Source organism: Lissotriton vulgaris, chromosome 7 (assembly GCF_964263255.1).
Source record: "Lissotriton vulgaris chromosome 7, aLisVul1.2, whole genome shotgun sequence".
In the NCBI taxonomy this organism is placed as follows: Eukaryota; Metazoa; Chordata; class Amphibia; order Caudata; family Salamandridae; genus Lissotriton; species Lissotriton vulgaris.
This window is the reverse complement of record NC_141695.1, coordinates 1,241,946,858-1,241,964,599: the sequence shown is the minus strand read 5'-3', so window position 1 is coordinate 1,241,964,599 and position 17,742 is coordinate 1,241,946,858. Positions and strand designations below refer to the sequence as shown.

The following is a 17,742-nucleotide window of genomic DNA, read 5'->3' as shown; positions in this document are numbered from 1 at the left end:
TCAAACCATAGCAGGTTCACTTTTTTGGTTGCTGAATTCGCTCAATTATTAGAACCTACTGGGGCAAGTCTAGCTTTGTTGTAGGAACCCTATGCGAGGAAAATGGCCAACGCTGAGATTGGCCAAGAATCACCACCTGCTCCTCAACATGGAGACGAAGCCAGCCCACATCATGACTAAACTAAATAGGACAAAGTAACATGTACATGGACAAGCATGATTAGAGGGGAACACACGATGACGCTTTAGAGCACATGGCATATCATGTCACTAGGTTTTAATTTGCGCAAATCACCTGAGACAAAGAGCAAAAACACCATTATACGGAAGGCCTACGGTACAACGCGACATCACTGTTTGAACATCCGGCCTTTTAACTTTCCACAGATGGTGTTCTTCTGCTAGGCTGCAGAGATGTAGGGACTCACAGATTCAGGCCAAATACATACCATTGTCCTGCAATATACAGGTGTAGGAAAACCTGAGATTGTTGGACCATTTGTAGAAGACTTTGGAAAAATATATAAAATGTAAGGATGTGCAATTGTTTTATTATGCCATTGAGGTCTCGCATAGATCGTGATTATTAAGTTACCCATAGTTCATTTCTGTTGTTGTTAAATTTAAATATTCCAAGCCGGGATAAAATTAAATAAAAGGAATACATTTATCACAAAAAAAAAGTTACCCATAGTTCATTGAATTACCTGTTTCACCTATCTTTAGGCACGGGCATGATTTTTCGCCTCACAAGCTTGAAATATTTCATTATTATCGCCAGATGGCAGAGAAAATGCATTGTGGAAACAGTGTGGGTGTAATGTCTGTTTCGTGCACATTACCAAATGCAGTTTGGAACTACCCTGTACATCAGAGTGCACGTGCATCTTTCCACCACAGGCAGGCAGAACCTGAAGCAGTGTTTTTCAGTATTTGCCTCGGAGCCCATTTGATTTGTAAAGCTGTAGGGTTAAAGGGACACACTCAGACATTTCAAATGTTTCTCGCTTGACAAAATAATCTATACGTGTGTGAGAAAGGTTCAACCAGGGCAATGTTTTGACGCGTTAAGTTGCACCTCTGCTCAAATTGTGGCTACGGAATAGTTCTCTCCTGAAGGTTGACAGGAGGGCTGTGATTTGATCTCTGGGGCAGAGTTCTCCTGTGGATAGATGGCTGCCCTGGAACAGCTTGGGCGGTTTTGCAGCGAATAGAAGAGCGCGCGCTATACGCTCACGTTGCCCGGGCCGTGACCTTGAGCGTGTGCCGTGCAGCCCGGAGTCCCGGACATAAAGCAGAGGGACTGCGACTCGGAAGAGCGCGCGCGGTGCAGGAGGTCAGGCATGTCAGACTTCAGCCTGCACTCGAGCAGGGGGAGGGAGAGAAGCCTGGGGTGTGCCTGTGAGTGGTGTCCGTCCGTTTTAGGAGAGGCAGTTCCAGATTACCAAATAGGCAAAGTAGGCAGCGGCCTAATGGACCACTGTTTTTAGGGGCCCTGCGACAACGGATAAAAATACAATTTAAAGTACATAAACAAGAGACATCAGTGTCACTTAACCTCATCCGTGCGGTGCAGATTTACCGCCGGTGCTGGGCCCTAATGAAAATGGGTGTGCTCATGACGGAACCGTTCCGTCATGAGCATCGAAGGGGTTAACAGGTTGTCTCTTAAAAGCTCATCTTCTGGCAGCTGGCAGTTTGTAAAAAACAGTCCGATGCATTGGGTATTAGGAGATAATTTGCGGGGGAGGCAAATATCAACTGCCTAGGGGTCTCCACAGGGTTTAATGCGGCACTGACAAGAGGTTAGAGTTGGACAGGAGGGCTGTTTTAACATTTTTATGGCATTACATGGATCTGGTATGTCAGGTGTCTCACATAATAGCAGTGCACTTTGATGCGTAGAAGGTGGAAGAATTGTTTTCTTCTGTACCAGGGACACCTGGGTTAGATCACATTGTTGAACCTAAATAGTCCTGCTTGGCACGCTACTGTATCATGCCCGGCCCATTATGCGGGCGGGCTTTGTAGTCAGTGTTGACCAAGCTCCGTGGCAATTGTGTATTTGGCTAGAAGGCACGCCTTCCGGTCACTGGTAACCACTGCAAATCATGATCTCTGCATAGTGAGGGCAGGAGTACTGGGCAAGAGCTGGGGCCAAAGGGAATGTGTTCTGCTGGGCAGGAGATAGTGTCCAGCCAGAGTCTTTTAGCAGACAGGGCACTGGGGGCAAAATGGGAGTATGAGCCCGTTTTTTTGCCCCAGGGGCACTGTGCAATAACAGAGGGGGCTGCAGATACTTGTGCTGCTCCTTCTGTAATAGAAATGTAAAAGTAAATGTGGGTGTACTTGTAAAGCGCACTGCGACTCCATGGAGTATCCTGGCGCTAAAGACCGCTGGGGAACCCGTCCTGGTTTTCCCTGTGAGATGGTCCCTTTCTGGGTATCTCCAAGGTGAAACCAGGCATCCCCACAGTCTGTGGGGGGCCGTTGTAGAGATGAGGCAAGCTTAATGCCCAGAGTTGCCGAGTGTGTTCCCTGATTAGAGTAGGCACCGAGGCGAGAATTATCAAGTTTGTTTTGACCCTGGTCCACGACACTGCCGCGTCGGGAATTGAACCCTGGTCCCAGGCTGTTCTCTGCTTACGGGTCTGCCACCTCTAACCAGTGAGTCACACCACTCCAGAAATTGTGCTGGCTCATATGCAGCACCAACACTGACTTAAGCAGGCATTCCCTCATTTGCTTGGAGGTGTGGCACAGTATTATGGACGGCAACAGCCTGCAGAGGCAAACCGACTGTGAGGCGGTGCACTGATTGAGCACCACAAACAGGTGGCAAATTGTCAACGTGCCCCATGGGCTACCAGATATGGCTATCGGATAGTGGAAAGAGGGGCTCCCATCCAGAGTCACCCACTGCAACTGCCCACACAGGGATCTCTGACTCCCTTGAAAGTGCAGGCCAGGTGCTGCCTGCACTGTGAAAGACAGACCGGTTGCTTCAATCAGTAAATCAGTCAGTAAAAGGGTACACTATCCCTGTTTGGGCCCACATCATCTAGGTAAAGTGCAAAAAGGGTAAGTCAGCCCTCACTGTCATACGGCCCCTGATAAATATAGGAAGAACCTGTAAACATCAATCTGCCAAGAGATTCTCAAAGGCTTTCAGGTTCAATCGATTTGCGGGACATGTAGATTTCCTTGTTTTATAGGCTTTGACTTAATAAACATTCTATCGAATTATTTGCCTCCATCATTTTATTTATTTTGTCTCCAGGTGATCACTATGTAAATTTCTATAGACAGTCAGTCGAACTGCAGTCTTACATCACTCTTTAATCATTCTGAGAAGATCTGTCATCAGTATAACTACAGCTTTGTGGTTCCATGTAATCTCTGTGGGGGCATCACTTGACTGCAGAGGAAAGGCAGCTGCTTGTCTAAAAGGGTTTTGCTGTGAGGACAACTGGCGGCTTTCTGGTGAAAGGCCACTTTTGCCTAAATGCATTCCCCGTGAAGTCATATGCTTGACAGTGGAGCAGCAGGTTTTTGGCAACCTTTTATTTTTGTGAGGATACCTATTGGCTGTTTTGGATCTGCAGTATTTCCTCAGCAAGTTTCTGTTGTATGGAAAGCCATATCAGGGTTTTAATTGACGATGTCATTGATGAGTTCACCTGGGAGGTAATAAAGGCCTCACTGGGTGTTATGATTGCATTGCTCATCATAATTGCAAATGTATGTGCTTGAGGGTTTTGTAGCCATACTGTCAATTGGACCAATGATCCCAAAGATGATCTCATGTGGGGGGTCATCACTGTAATTTATGTAATGTGAGGAACAAAGCATGGGGTTTATGATTGCACAGTTCACCATTACCTGTGGATTTTAGTAGGTTTTGAATTTTAACCATAATGCCCTTTCAAGTGGAGATTATAGGGAAATGATTGTACGTTTTTTGTAACATATGCTAATTAGCTATTTTCTGAAATGAATAAACATCCATAACCTCGTTTTAAGAGAGTTTTTGTTTTTTAGTGTATGTCTTTAATTTTGCTCTGATATATGTACTTTGGCCCCTGCCCAAAGTATCCACTGAGTGTGGCCTGTCATTATTTCCAACAGTATAGGATGAAGTCTTTTGCGATGCTCATTGCTCATTTCACTTGCCCCCCAAGACTGGCAACACAAGTCCCATGGCCGGTATCAACCACACTTTGCATCTAGCGTCCCTCCCACCGCTCTCTCTGGGAACAGACTTCGGCAAAGCCCAATAGTCCTTTTTCTTGGCTAATCCCTGTATCCAGTCAATCTAGGCACAAAGCTCAGAGAACATGGTCTTCCTGTTTGCCCAACAGGATGCTAACGATTGGGTGTACCCTTTGACCATGCCCTGAGCCCATGCCTTACACCACCAGTGTCTTCTGTCCTTTGGCATGCCCAGAGGGCTCTTGGTACATCACTTGCCCCTAGACTTTGATCGGCACAAAGTCCCTTGGGTGTCAGTGCCCGGTCAGCTGCGGCCCATGCAGGTAAAAGCGGTGGGGCAGTGGGGCCGGGTGAGGGGGATTTCGACAGACGAGGAGGAGGGAAAATTAACTATTTATTTAATTTTCCTTTGTGGTCGTCTGTCAAATTACCCCCCTCAATCCGGCCCCACCGCTCTTACCTGCACGGGGTGCAGCTGTGCCCGGCAAGAATCATCCTATCCCCTGCACCCCGTCCCTCTGCCATCAGTTCCTGCTGCCCAAATAATTCAGACCCTCCTTCTTGCCAACTTGTGACATAGAGCTGCAGATTCACAAATTATGGCTGTTTGTTTGCGGCTCATGAGTCGGAATAGCAGACTTGTGAGTTGACCTGCGGCTTTGATCACAGTACTGGATATAAATATGTTCGTTGTTTTGTGAATCAGCTTTCCTGGCTCTTTTTCACTGCATGCTTTTGATATGTTTTCCTAGAAGGTAAGGGTGTAATGCACCCATCTGATGTATGACTTGGTTACATCTGTGTTTGGCTTTTGTCAGTCAACTCAACAACTGGCGAGATCGCTTTGCTGACTCACAAGTAAATATCTGAATTATCTGGTCTTCGGATTGTTGCCCATGTGTTGGAAATCTGATTCCTGATGATTTTAAGAATGCATACCAAACCAAAAAAGTGCATAAAAGGCAGTGGCATCTGTCCTTAACCCTTTCGATGCTGATGACGGAACGGTTCCGTCATGAGCATCGGTAAGGCTGTGCTGATGACGGAACCGTTCCGTCATGACCATGCCCGTTTTCATTAGGGCCCAGCACCGGCGGTAAATCGTGGCCGCACGGAAGGTGTTAAGCCAAATTTGGTATCATTTCACCTAGTGATTTCAATTTTTTTCCCCATGTTTTCCTATGAGACGTTGAACAAAAAACAAAAATGACAAGAGCCTCAAATGTTTTGACTCATTGACCAACCCCATCAAGCTTTCCAAAATCACACGCATGTGGAAGTGCTCTTAATTGGGAAATTTTGTGCAGCTTCATTAATATATTTCCCATAGAACATTTACATAGCTACGAGTTTCTATATGAAACATAAGTTGGGTGGCTGTGTATTGCGGTGATAATACATCACTGTGTCCATGTCTGAGGACATGCTAATACTGGAGCAAGAAAACACGTGCATTGCATCAGGGACACACAGATAAAGGGACATGAAGAAATGATACAGTGAAGTGAAAGTGATGGAGCAAGGATACAAGAAAACGAAACTTGTTAGGAGAAATCCCTCATTAACTTTTACTAACAGTTAAAATCTGTAGAATGAGACGAAACTACTTCACACCAGACACAGAAACGCCGGAGAAAAGCTTTATGCCAGTTTAATTAACATGGAATAAAAGCAACGCAACTAAAACTCGCTTTAACTTAGAAAAAGGCTTTGCTCCTGTGCAAACCTGAATTACGTAGAAGTAACATGACTAACCCGCTTTGAGAGGGAAAAACTTTCACGTATGTGCAAGAAGGACTAAAATATGGTTGTGAGGTACCACATGTCCGGCATCTGCTTGCTTGATTTAAAAAGAAAGCTGCTAATATTAATGCTTTTGCTCAAGAGAATAATAGTCACATGGTATAGAGTAGAAGTGGGTGGTGAACAGTGAGAACTATATATTTGAGAAATTAACTTCTGTTTATAATTCCTTTATTGGTAGTGCACATGTGGGCCTGCTATCGTGTATGAACAAAAGAAAATGGCGCTGGATGAAATGGGAGAAGCGCATGCTCAGTGGATTTGCAACGTGACCTAATTACCACCAAGTTGAATGCCTGCCAAAGAACAAGGACAGAAGTCGTGGGGAAGAGGATATGCGAATCCCTCATCCACGGAGCCTGTATTAAATGTCAATAAATATTCTAACAATACAGATATGAGAATTAAAGTGGTGAATGAGCTAAAGGGGAGGGGTTTATAGGACAATAAAATATTAATAAAATGAATATGCCAGCATGGTGTGATGAAAACTCCCATGGCCCCTTTCAATCATATTCAGAATCTCATCAATATTTGCAACTTTTGAGGGTGGGACATGTAGAAATCAAGACTATAACTAGAGTGACTTAAGTTAGGAAGAGGGACATTGATGCTGAGAGAGAGAGAGAGAGAGAGAGAGAGAGAGAGAGAGAGAGAGAGTTAGAGGCAAGAGCTACTAGAAGAAAAGGAGAGAGAGCAGACTGGGAAGATTCAGATCCAAATGACAGCCTGATTAGATTCAAAATTTCAGGAAGAACATCGAGGAGGTAGAGAGTAAAAGAGAGGGATGCGCCCTGGTGCGTCGGTTTATAGAGCAGTCTAGTAAGTATCTGTCCTGTCCTGATCCTGTCCCATAGTCTTTGTCTCCCGATCCTAATTCAGGGGACCCCAACTGTCCTTTGGCCAGAGGGGGGGTTTCAGCATTTCTTTAGGTAATTATCATTTTGTCTCAGATTTGAATATTTCTTTGCAAATGTATTTTATCTATATGCCTTTTGTCTCTACATCTATCCACTCCTTTTGCATTTTGATTTGTTGAATGATTTCTGTGTTAATCAATGTTCTTGCTAAATTCATTTTTCTCTCCCATGATATGAATGATGGTTCTTGCACTGTGAATTTGTAAATGAGCGTTCAATTTTATGACAGAATTCTTAGATAAAGCTTATGAACCTTACCCAGAGTCTGTGGTTATTTCACTGAGATATGTGGATTTGTTAAATATTTCTTAATATCACCATCAACTAACTCAATAATTGGTCCATTGACCAGAGAAAACAGTCTTGATTTGTGAAGATTAGCTAGGCATTGAGTTTTATTTTCAAACTATTATGTTTCACAGAGAACTAACTAATCAGAACTTAAGCAAAATATACAACTCGACCCCCAGTGGATTGGCCAGGGAGTTTGAATGAAACATTCGGATAAATTAGTATGGGCCCATTGAAATATTTGGTTTAGTGAATTTTCCAACCTTGGCCTTCCGCTAGATCATAGGTACTGACAATGGTTGAGGGACAGCGCTGGGAGAAGGACATACAGTTTCAGCAGCCCAGCGATTTTCTATTGCTCTGTACTTAAACTCTACCAGTGTTAGCCGATCGTGTTTTCATATATGTAATCCACATGATTCTTATTTCATGGTCGTTGCTTACCACTCTACATCATTCTCACCCCACTGTCCCTTTAATGGGCAGAGGCTGGTGTTGTGCAGTCTTCCTCTGCTCCTGCTAACATTGTGCTTTATCCCCCCCAAGTGTCTATCCGTCAATCTATCTATCTATCTATCTATCGATCTGTCTAATAGTCTATTTATCTTTCTGTCAGTCTATTTATGACATCTGCAATATGTAATTAAAAATCTAGTGCCTGATTATCCATGCAGCAACTCTGTCCATTCCTTACCTGTGCTCAGCAGAGGCAGTAATAAAATGCACATGCAGACTGCGAACCTTATGCTGGGAATAAGGGGCAGGGGCCAAACCGAAAGTGAGATCATGGGTGAGGAATATTTTTCTGATGTGCTATGGCTGTGAGAGGTAGTGAGGGGAAGGGAGATCATTGCATTCCAGGTGTTGTCTGAACGGCTGGAGACCGAGAAGGGGAGAGGTGGTGGTAGTGATGGACCATGGCTGACGGGAACCATTATCCGAGGAGGTGTCTGCTTTTTGCAGGCTTTGCAGCTCTTTGAAGCCCTGGAAGTCTATTGATGATGAAGCTCTAAACTTATGGCAGGGTTCAGGAAACATTGTGGTGGGCTTGGTGTTGTAAAATTCACACTCCTGGTGGAAGGGGGTGAAAGGGTCAGCTGGGGGCACTTGTGATGTGTGGCATGTTGTAGAAAATACTGTGGAGGGAGGGGGATTTAGTACTACTGATCATCAGCTTGTGGCAGTGTGTGCGTTGGGGGTAAATAGGTCTCCCCGGTGCACCAGAGACGAGCCCTATGTTTTGGGAGATGCCCTGAATGTGAGGGAGGTCCTTGGGTGCACTCATGATAAGTGACCAGCTCTACTTGTACGTTGAGGGTGAAGGAGGCTCTTGGATGATCTAACAAGCTCTTAGGTGCAGGAAATGCACTGCAGGTGAATGAGCCCTAGGAAGTACTACTGACGACCTCCATTTTGTTGAAGATGCAGTCAGCATCAAATGAAACCTTGGATTTAGGAATTACAAGGCCACTGGAATTTTGTGATTTTGAAGCGGCAGCTTTTTTCGCAATAACTATGAATTTGCCAGATTTGACACCTAATCCCTATCTGCTGCATACTCTGCATATTTTAACAAATAAATGTTTCTGTTTCTAGCTCAAACAGAACCGACATTTCTACAAACGTTGTAACATGTGTTGCCAGGCAGTGGAAGGCCCCCCGGCAGAGGTTCACTGGCCACATTTCTGTTGCTTATTGCTCTCCTTAGGGGTCAAACTGGTACTTATGATGGGAAAACTTTGCACTGACAATGTAAAAATGGTAAAATAATGAGGTAATACTATCACAAAATGTGACGCATTATGCAGCATAATACTCTTTTCCTTGCTGCATAATTTAGTCAGCCCTGCTGCATAATAGGATCCTCCGCCACATAATTCTAGCGACCCTAAGTAACGATGAGCTCTGTTGTAGAAGAGATATGAAGAGGTCTTTGGAGGGATTAGTTGTGAGCTTTCAGTTGCAGATGATGTACTGAGGGTGAAGGTTATCCTTGGTCTGGTGCACTGAACTATACAGCAAGAAAAGGTCAATTATGCAGCGTAACACAACACATTTTGAAGCAGTATTACTTCACTATATACGCATTTCTGCAAGTTAACATTGTATAGGCAAAGATTTCACCCAGGGCCAAACCGGAAACCGAAAACGGTTCTAGCAAACTGCTCGGTTGGCCCCCGGTGGGAAGGGTGCTGCTGAGCTGTTTGCTAGGGCCGATTTCAACTGATTTTGTTACAGGTGGCTGATATCGCTGGCCCCGGTAACAAAAACTGCCCCCCAGAGGTCTAAAACCGGCCCCCATCCTGGCGGCCCACCGGGAAAATGCCTGGTGCCCGCTACGGCCAGTCTGGCCCTGGTTTCACCTCATTCACATCAGTTTAACATATAACGCACCAATCAGCAACTGAACGGTGACCTACCGCTGAGTGACAAAAGGCCTGTGGCTGCGTGTCAACACATGTGGTAGCATTTTTTGGTACCATTTGATCCATTTGAGCCAGAAGCAAACTTCTCAAAAAAAATCTACAAACAGTCCGGAAGATGAAGGGTTATGTGGCAAGTACAGCAACATCAGATTATGCTGAAAACACCACAGCCGCACAATTGCATAATGCCGGTGGGCCTGCCCTTGGCTGTTCAAGTGATGAGCTCTATGTTGTAGAAAATGTATAGAAGATTTTGGCGGCTCCTGGATCTACGAATAGGTTCCATGTTGTAGAAGAGACACTCGGCAAGAAGGGGGTCCTCCCAGATGTACTGTTGACGAGCGCCAGACTGATCGCTGGATCCTGGCATGAATGTCCGATGAAATCAGCGCCAAAGAAATCATTGAACACAATGGGAACCTCATTCTTGTACCATGGCTCCCATTTTATTCAAATGAATCCTAGAACGCAGCAATTGTCCACAGGCTGTAATGTCCATGGGGAGTCCAGGCAGGCATCTGTAAAGAACCACTCACACAGCAGGATTTTGGTCAGACAGTCTCTATCCACAGCTGTCCTCAGGACAGATGTGAACCAGGGCTATTGATTCTCCCCCTCTTTCTAGAAAAGTATGGTTAATGCATGCAGCTACACACTTCAAACACTTTAACAGTAGCAAAGGAGAGGAGTCTGTCCAATAAGTAACGTCCATCCTTAGGCCCCTCCTTTCTGCTACCGTAAATATTGGAGCAGACGTCACCACTGATCCTGGAGTTACAGGCTTTGGTGCTACTCCGCACCTCCTGGCTTCACATGTCCAAACCATGCATCACTGGACACATGAGCCCATTATAACCGTTCTAAGACGTTGGTATGTTGCCCAGGCTTCCGACACTCCTCCTACAACATTAATTAGGGGACACATTTATCAAAGCAGGTGCAAAGTTTTTTAGTGTTCCTGGAAAAAATGCTATTTTGCACGAGAACTCTTCATACACTGAAAAACTGACTTTTCCTATTACATGGCTCTGTATGTAGGTGGCGCCCTTAGGCTGCAGTCTTACAGTGACTTTAGGAAGAGCAGGGCCTGGCTATTGGCCTTTCCGGCCCTGATTATGGTCAGGCGGAGTGGAATTCAGGCCCTGTTTATGGTCAGGCAGAGTGAAATTACCTTATAAAATTACAGTCTGCCTGATTCAGAGTGTGATAGTGTTCCCTTACCTAGTGTTGCAAGGTGTGGGAACACCAGACCCGATTTTTCCAGGAATTCATTTTATCCAGAAAAATCTCATGAGATTTTGGCTGCAGCATTGCAATGTGGGAGCATGTACTGCACCCTGCTGCCAAAGCTTACCTTTCACTTCTTTCCCCTACTTCTCACTCCTTCTCACTCCTTCTCTTTCACTCTCACCCAACCCTGAAGCAGAGGCATACCAGCGGCCATATTCTAGAGAGTACCCTTGGGGTGCATCGGGCATGTGCACCCGCTTTGTGCACCGAGGCACTTTGGTATTACAAAGGGACTGCAGACGCTTGTGCGACCTCTACTGTAAGACAGATAGTGCTTGTGCTACATGTGCACCAGCCCTAACATTAGAGGGCGTTCCCTCATTTGCATGGGGGCGAGACCCCATGCAAATGAGAGAATCACTTTGCCTCTGCACCTGCTCCGAATCATGGACGCGAGTGCAGAGGCAAACATGCCTTTCTCCTGGAGGGGAGAAAGGGGGACCCATGGACCCCACAGACATCTCTTTGCAGGCAGCTACAGTCACTCACTGCACCTGCTTGCAAGGAGAATCTCTCTCCCCTCTTCAAAATGTGGAACACGGAGCAACTTTGAAGCAGCTGCTCCGTACTTCACCTGAATATGCTATCCCAAGGGCAGTGCGAGTTCAGGGCTGCCCTGGGGGTAGCGCATTCTACATGATTTAGAAAGGTACACAGTGGCGCAAGCAGGGAAAGTGCGCCATATATATACACGGTGGTAAATGTATGCATTAAACCCTACAGATTTGGGAATTCCTTGAGGTTTTACAACCAGTAAACTTAGACCCATGTTGCAATTCCTTTTGTATTTACACAGTACTGGAGTAGTTTTGCTGCATGGCAATGGTAAATTCACATGCATGTTTACTGCCCCACCAGTACCGAATACATCAAAATCAGGGGGATGTATGTCGTTACAACGCATACTTTTACAACGCATACCTTTACAACACATTTTTTACACCGCAACATCCATTACAACGCATTCCATTACAATGCATGCCATTACAACGAATTCTTTGAAACTACCTTTACAACGCATTCCACTACAACGCATACTACATTTACAACGCATACCATTACAACGCATACCATTGCATTGCATATATGGTAAGTATTGGATAGTGTAGGGGTAAAAATTACTATTCTAACTCCAGGGGGTGCAACAGTAGGGTAAGTGTTGGATAGTGTAGGGGCAAAAATTACTATTCTAACTCCAGGGGGTGCAACAGTAGGGTAAGTGTTGGATAGTGTAGGGGTAAAAATTACTATTCTAACTCCAGGGGGTGCAACAGTAGGGTAAGTGTTGGATAGTGTAGGGGCAAACATTACTATTCTAACTCCAGGGGGTGCAACAGTAGGGGAATTATTGGATAGTGTAGGGGTAAAAATAACTATTCTAACTCCAGGTGGTGCAACAGTAGGGTAAGTGTTGGATAGTGTAGGTATGTGTTGTAATGGTATGTGTTGTAATGACTGCGTTGTAATGACATGCGTTGTAGTGGTATGCTTTGTAGTGACATGCGTTGTAATGGTTGCGTTGTAATGGCATGCGTTGTAATGGATGTTGCGTTGTAAAAGTTTCGTTGTAAAGGTAGTGCATTGTAAAAGTTGCGTTGTAAGTGTTGTTTCCCAAATCAGGGCCTCGGAGTGACAAGGAATGTTGCCAGCTTTCATTTACCTGACCCAGTCCGGCTTCCTTCCAATGCCTGTAATATGTGGGCGCAAACTGCAACATCTGCCACAAACAGACTGAAACCCCCCTCCCACTTAGAAGTCAGGGTTTCCCTCCACTATAAAGGAAGACGCCTGTGCTCCTGGAAATCTGAACCTTTGGCACCGTTCTTAGCAGTGGTTTCTTATTGTACTGAGATTTATTAAAATGTATATGACTTTTTATGTTAAAAACCACATGATATGTTATGTTAGGAAAAATTATACAGCGCACAGCTACTCACAAGAGTGTCCCAATGCTAGAGACGTACGGCAACAGATTATGAACCTATACAGACTGTATGAAAAGCCAGGTTTTCATATTCTTTTTAAAGGCGGGAAGGTCACATAAACAGGGGCAGAAGGAAAAAACATACATGAGACTTATAAACATGTTTCTGTGTAGCAGCTTGCCAGAATGAGCCATGGGTGAATTCATGGGTTGCCATTGTCAAAGAATGCGAAATGGAACACCCACTCCTGATGCAGGCAGGGGTATTATATAGTGACACTGTTTTTTATGTCGTCACTTCCAATTACAATATTGCACATTCTGTGTCATAAGTAGCTCCTACTTGATTATTTTAGGAATTGCATCATTCTTGTACAATGTACTTATTTGTACATAGGATGGCCCCCAGACTGGAAGACTGCTGCTTGCCCTAGAAACTGAGAAAAGGAGTTTGCCATCCCCCATACCCTGTGACAAACTTTAGATATATACTGTTCACTAGTTATGGGACTGGGCATTATTAAGAATTATTGTCTTGAAAAAAAGGAAAAGGACATGCTGTTAACTAATGCAAACACGTAGCCTTATCTCAAAATGTCAGTTTAATCCTCATTGGATGCAAAGGACAAATCCAATTAAGAAAGAAGCACTGACTCCAGTACAGAGTGAGCAGCTCAGGAAAAGTCTGGTCAAAGCACTCCTTATCCCAGTGTATATAGTACAAAAGGAGCTCTTTAAAGACAACTACACACACCGCATTGTCCCTTCTTGTGACTTTAGAGGCAGAATAGATACGTCTTGAGGATGCACTGTACGTGTGTAACTGTGAAACCTAGCTTCATATCCCAGAATCCCCACTTGGCTAAATCATGTGAACGTGGGCAAACCATTTTACCTGAATGCATATCATTTTCGACATCTTCGTCTGGTTTTGTGCTTTCATATCTGAACAATGTTCCATGGTGTTTTTTCAGTCGTTGTTTGACGCTTTTTAACCCCTCCCATGCTATAAGCCTCAGTTGCTGTGTGCTCATGACGAGCTGAGCTCGTCATAACAGCTCCAACGCTCGCACGCGGGGCTAATTCCCCTGCTGTGCGAGCTTTCCACGGAAATGGGTGTGGCCGTGATGAGCTCAGCTCGTCATGAGCACACGGCCGCCGTGGCTCATGTCGAGCTGAGCTCATCACGAGCACCGGGGCGCTGTGCGCGCCCCCCGCCCCCAGCACCGCGGGGAATGACCCCCGCGGCCAAGGGGTTAAGAGCATTGGGTTGGCCTCACATTTGACTGCGAATAGTAGCCTCGTTGCGGGATCTCTTGCCAATGCCTATCACAGAGTATATTTCCTGCCTTCCCAGTGTTAACCACGGGGCTACATGTAAAGTGCAGTGATGTCACTTCCGGTAACTTCACATTCTCGTGATGTCAGAAGACTAAAGTTAAGCCACTTCTCAATCCCACTTTAGGAAGCTGGCACCACGCTCGCTCTTTTGTAACTGGTCAGATGTGTTCTCGGCACCTGACCGGTGACCTCTTCACCTGGTCCGTGACCTCTTCCACTCAGTGACTTCATGGGCTCACCGTTCTCTTCTGGAAAAATGGCGCTCACAGTTTACTGTTTTTGTAGGACTAACCTAGAGACAGCTCTACAGTTCGCCAGAGCTTTTTATTGCGTCATGATTGCTACGGTTTTTCTTTATCGCTGTCACAACTACCTATGCTTTATTTTCTGCAGAAACTCTCCCTGACATTATTATTGTCGAGGTAATTCCATGATTCATTATTGTGAATAGAGGCCAGAGACTTTAAACAGTAATTTATGGATGGAAGACACTGTCAGAAATATTATTGCAGAGAAACCTAGTTGGTCTTGATTGATGCCACAACCGTCCAAGGGTTTATGACTGTATTCCATTACTATGGTTAGGGCTGGCTCAGGCTTGTCTGCTGCTAGAAACCTGGCTGCGGGCATCGTCCTTGCAAAGTGTCCACCCTCATTAGCGTCCACCTGCTCAGCAACTCTGGGTCCTCTCTCGGTGCCTTCATATACATGAAGTGACAGGCTGTGCCCGTAGGCAGTTCCCACGGGGACTCCTGGTGGTGTCCACTCAAGAGTAATGCGAAATGTGCATTAGGAGCTATACGCGAGTCTTTCCCCCTCCAAGCCAGGAGCGGGCAGGCCCACACGCTGTTTTCAATGTCCTGTTTTGCTGGCAGCACTCACGCTTTCTGTGGTCGTGCACCTGCAGAAGCAAGCCCAATCGGGCCGCGAGGAAGTTTATCACGGGGTCAGTTATCCAAACGAATGAGAACGCATCCCTTCCAGTTTCAGCGACCCAGGCTCCTGGCTCCAGTTCTAGCCCATTTCCAGGAGCCATATGGATCCTCGGGCCATGATCTCAGTGATGCTGGCAGGCCACCTCCATTACCATTGCCATCAGCGTTCAGCAACTTTACCCTCCACATTACATCATGAGAAGGGATGGTGGGTAGGGGGGACTTTTCTGAAGCACCAACTGTATAAAGGGCAAATACACCTTTCTGCCACTCAATCTCATTTTTTTCGCAGGGGTCTCTATCCTTTTCTGTACTGAGAGCTACTTATGTTCAATGAAACGCATTGAGAGCTACTAATATTATTAGTCTTGTATGATATCAATGTTTGCTAGGAATATGTATATTGATTCAACCAAGTAAAAGATTTCTAATTTAATAAGGTGAGCTACTCAGGTGTAGCTTGAGAGCTACAGTAGCTCACAAGCTACTGTTTGGAGACCACTGGTTTACAGTATCTTTTAGAGTTATCACAAGTCATCAACAGAGCCTTTCTAGCTCTTGTACCTTTACTCTCCCACCATGGGACTAAACCCTAGGCTATATAAGTTTGCAACATGCTTTTCAATAACAAGTGAATTAGAACCATAAAGCAATTAATTCATAAAAACACACACCCCTTTCACAAAACCTCCTATGGAAAAGAAGGCTTGTCCAAGTTTGACAACACTAATACTAGGGTAAAAAATACAAATACATCATCTCAAGTCGGGGCGTGGCATCCAGTGCATTGCTTGCCACATTTTACGCACCTCTAGAACTAGTGGAGAAACACGAGTCTGCCACATTTCCAAATTCATTGATGCAGTGCCACGCAATCTGTCGGTCTCATTATTATGAATAAGCCAGGCATCTTTGCTTTGGGATATTATTCCACACAAAGGGGTGTGCACCTAGACGTAAAGCTCTCATGCACCAGAGCAGGGCCGGCCTTAGGCATGTGCAAGCTGTGCACCTGCACAGGGCCACCAAACCCCAGGGGCCACCACGCCAATATATATCCTTAATATAATAATCCTCTGAGGATGGATACGTATTTGTGTGGCGGCCCCTGGCAGGAATTTGGCGGCCTCCAGCTCTTTTCCACTTCCAAATACCCTAACCCCCCTCCCTTCACTGGCCCTCGCACTCTGCCCCGCCCAGACCCCCTCTTCCGGGGCCCCCTACCTACGCTCCTTGCCCAGGGCCGCCATGAGCCTAGAGCCGCCCCTGACCAGAGGAATGTGGTACAATTAGGCTCATGGTGACTTCCAACTCTTAAAGACACTGAAGTGGCTAAGCAGATTGTCCTATTTAGGCCTAATAATCATAGGGAAATGAATCAATAGTGATTAATTCCCCTATGATTATTAACTTCCTATCTCCTTCGTAATGATGTAATACTGATAGGGCCCGTAACATAAGATATTGGCCTCATCAGAGTACAGATATCTGCAGGATCACTATGGAACTGGTGAATTTCACTTTGAGATAAGAAGGGGACTTGAGCGTGGTGTTACTGATTCCCATGGTCATTCCTCATTTCTAAGAGGACCCCAGGGTTCCCCTTATAATGCCCAGTAATACCATCCCACAGAGTTACCAATGCACCCAGTATTACAGGTCAAACTGCAGGGTACTCACAATCAGGCACTTAGTGAAAACCCGAGGGGGGAGGAGAGAGAGAGAGAGAGGGGGAAGGAGAGGGAGAGGGAGGAAAAGGGAGTGGGAGAGGAAGAGGGAGAGGGGGAGAGGGAGAGGGAGAGAGAGGGAGGGAGAGAGAGGGAGAGGGAGGATAATGGAGTGGGAGAGGAAGAGGGAGAGGGAGAGGGGAGAGGGATAGGGATAGAGAGGGAGGGAGAGAGAGGGAGAGGAAGAGGGAGAGGGAGAGGGAGGAAAAGGGAGTGGGAGAGGAAGAGGGAGAGGGGGAGAGGGAGAGGGATAGAGAGGGAGGGAGAGAGAGGGAGGGGGGAGGGAGAGGGAGAGGGAAACTGTCTCTAGGGAGCAGGCTCAATCACAGGGCAACAATGTGTCTTGGTATTAGGTCAGGTCTCATGTCTCCTCCACAGCTTGCCTTCTGCTTTAGAGGCCACACAACCACCTCACCTGTCCTGTAGGCCAAGACAGTTCCACCATACTACATCTTCCACCCTTTCAAAATGCACCTTTGAACCAGACCACACTTCCCGAATAACAAACCTTCTCTAAATCCCACTGCATCCAGACCAGACATTTTCACTAAACCCACCTTCTCCTCTTGGTAACATCCACTCCTCAAGAGAACACACATGTGTTCATACTTCTTGAATTGCCTTTGTTGACACCACACTTCCTCCCTTAGATCACACCTCCACCTTAATTTCACACCATTTTTATCCAGACGCAATTGTCTAGGAAACATCATCTCTTGCAGACCACACATCCAGCTGTAGGCCACATCTTGTCAACTAGACTTCCTCAGGGCATAGGAGATGCCTCTGGGTAACTTTGGTCTTGCAACGAGGGAGGAAAGATGTACTCTGATAGATAGAGAGAGTGGGGTCATATGATCACAGAGTGAAACA

At 45.7% G+C, this 17,742-nt stretch overlaps 1 protein-coding gene across 1 annotated transcript in view; it reads right to left on the bottom strand.

Moving 5' to 3' along the window:
- The window catches only part of CPLX2 (complexin 2), a 206,689-nt gene that overhangs the window by 64,515 nt on the left and 124,432 nt on the right, over window positions 1-17,742 (bottom strand). The gene's annotated exons all lie outside the window — the stretch shown is intronic.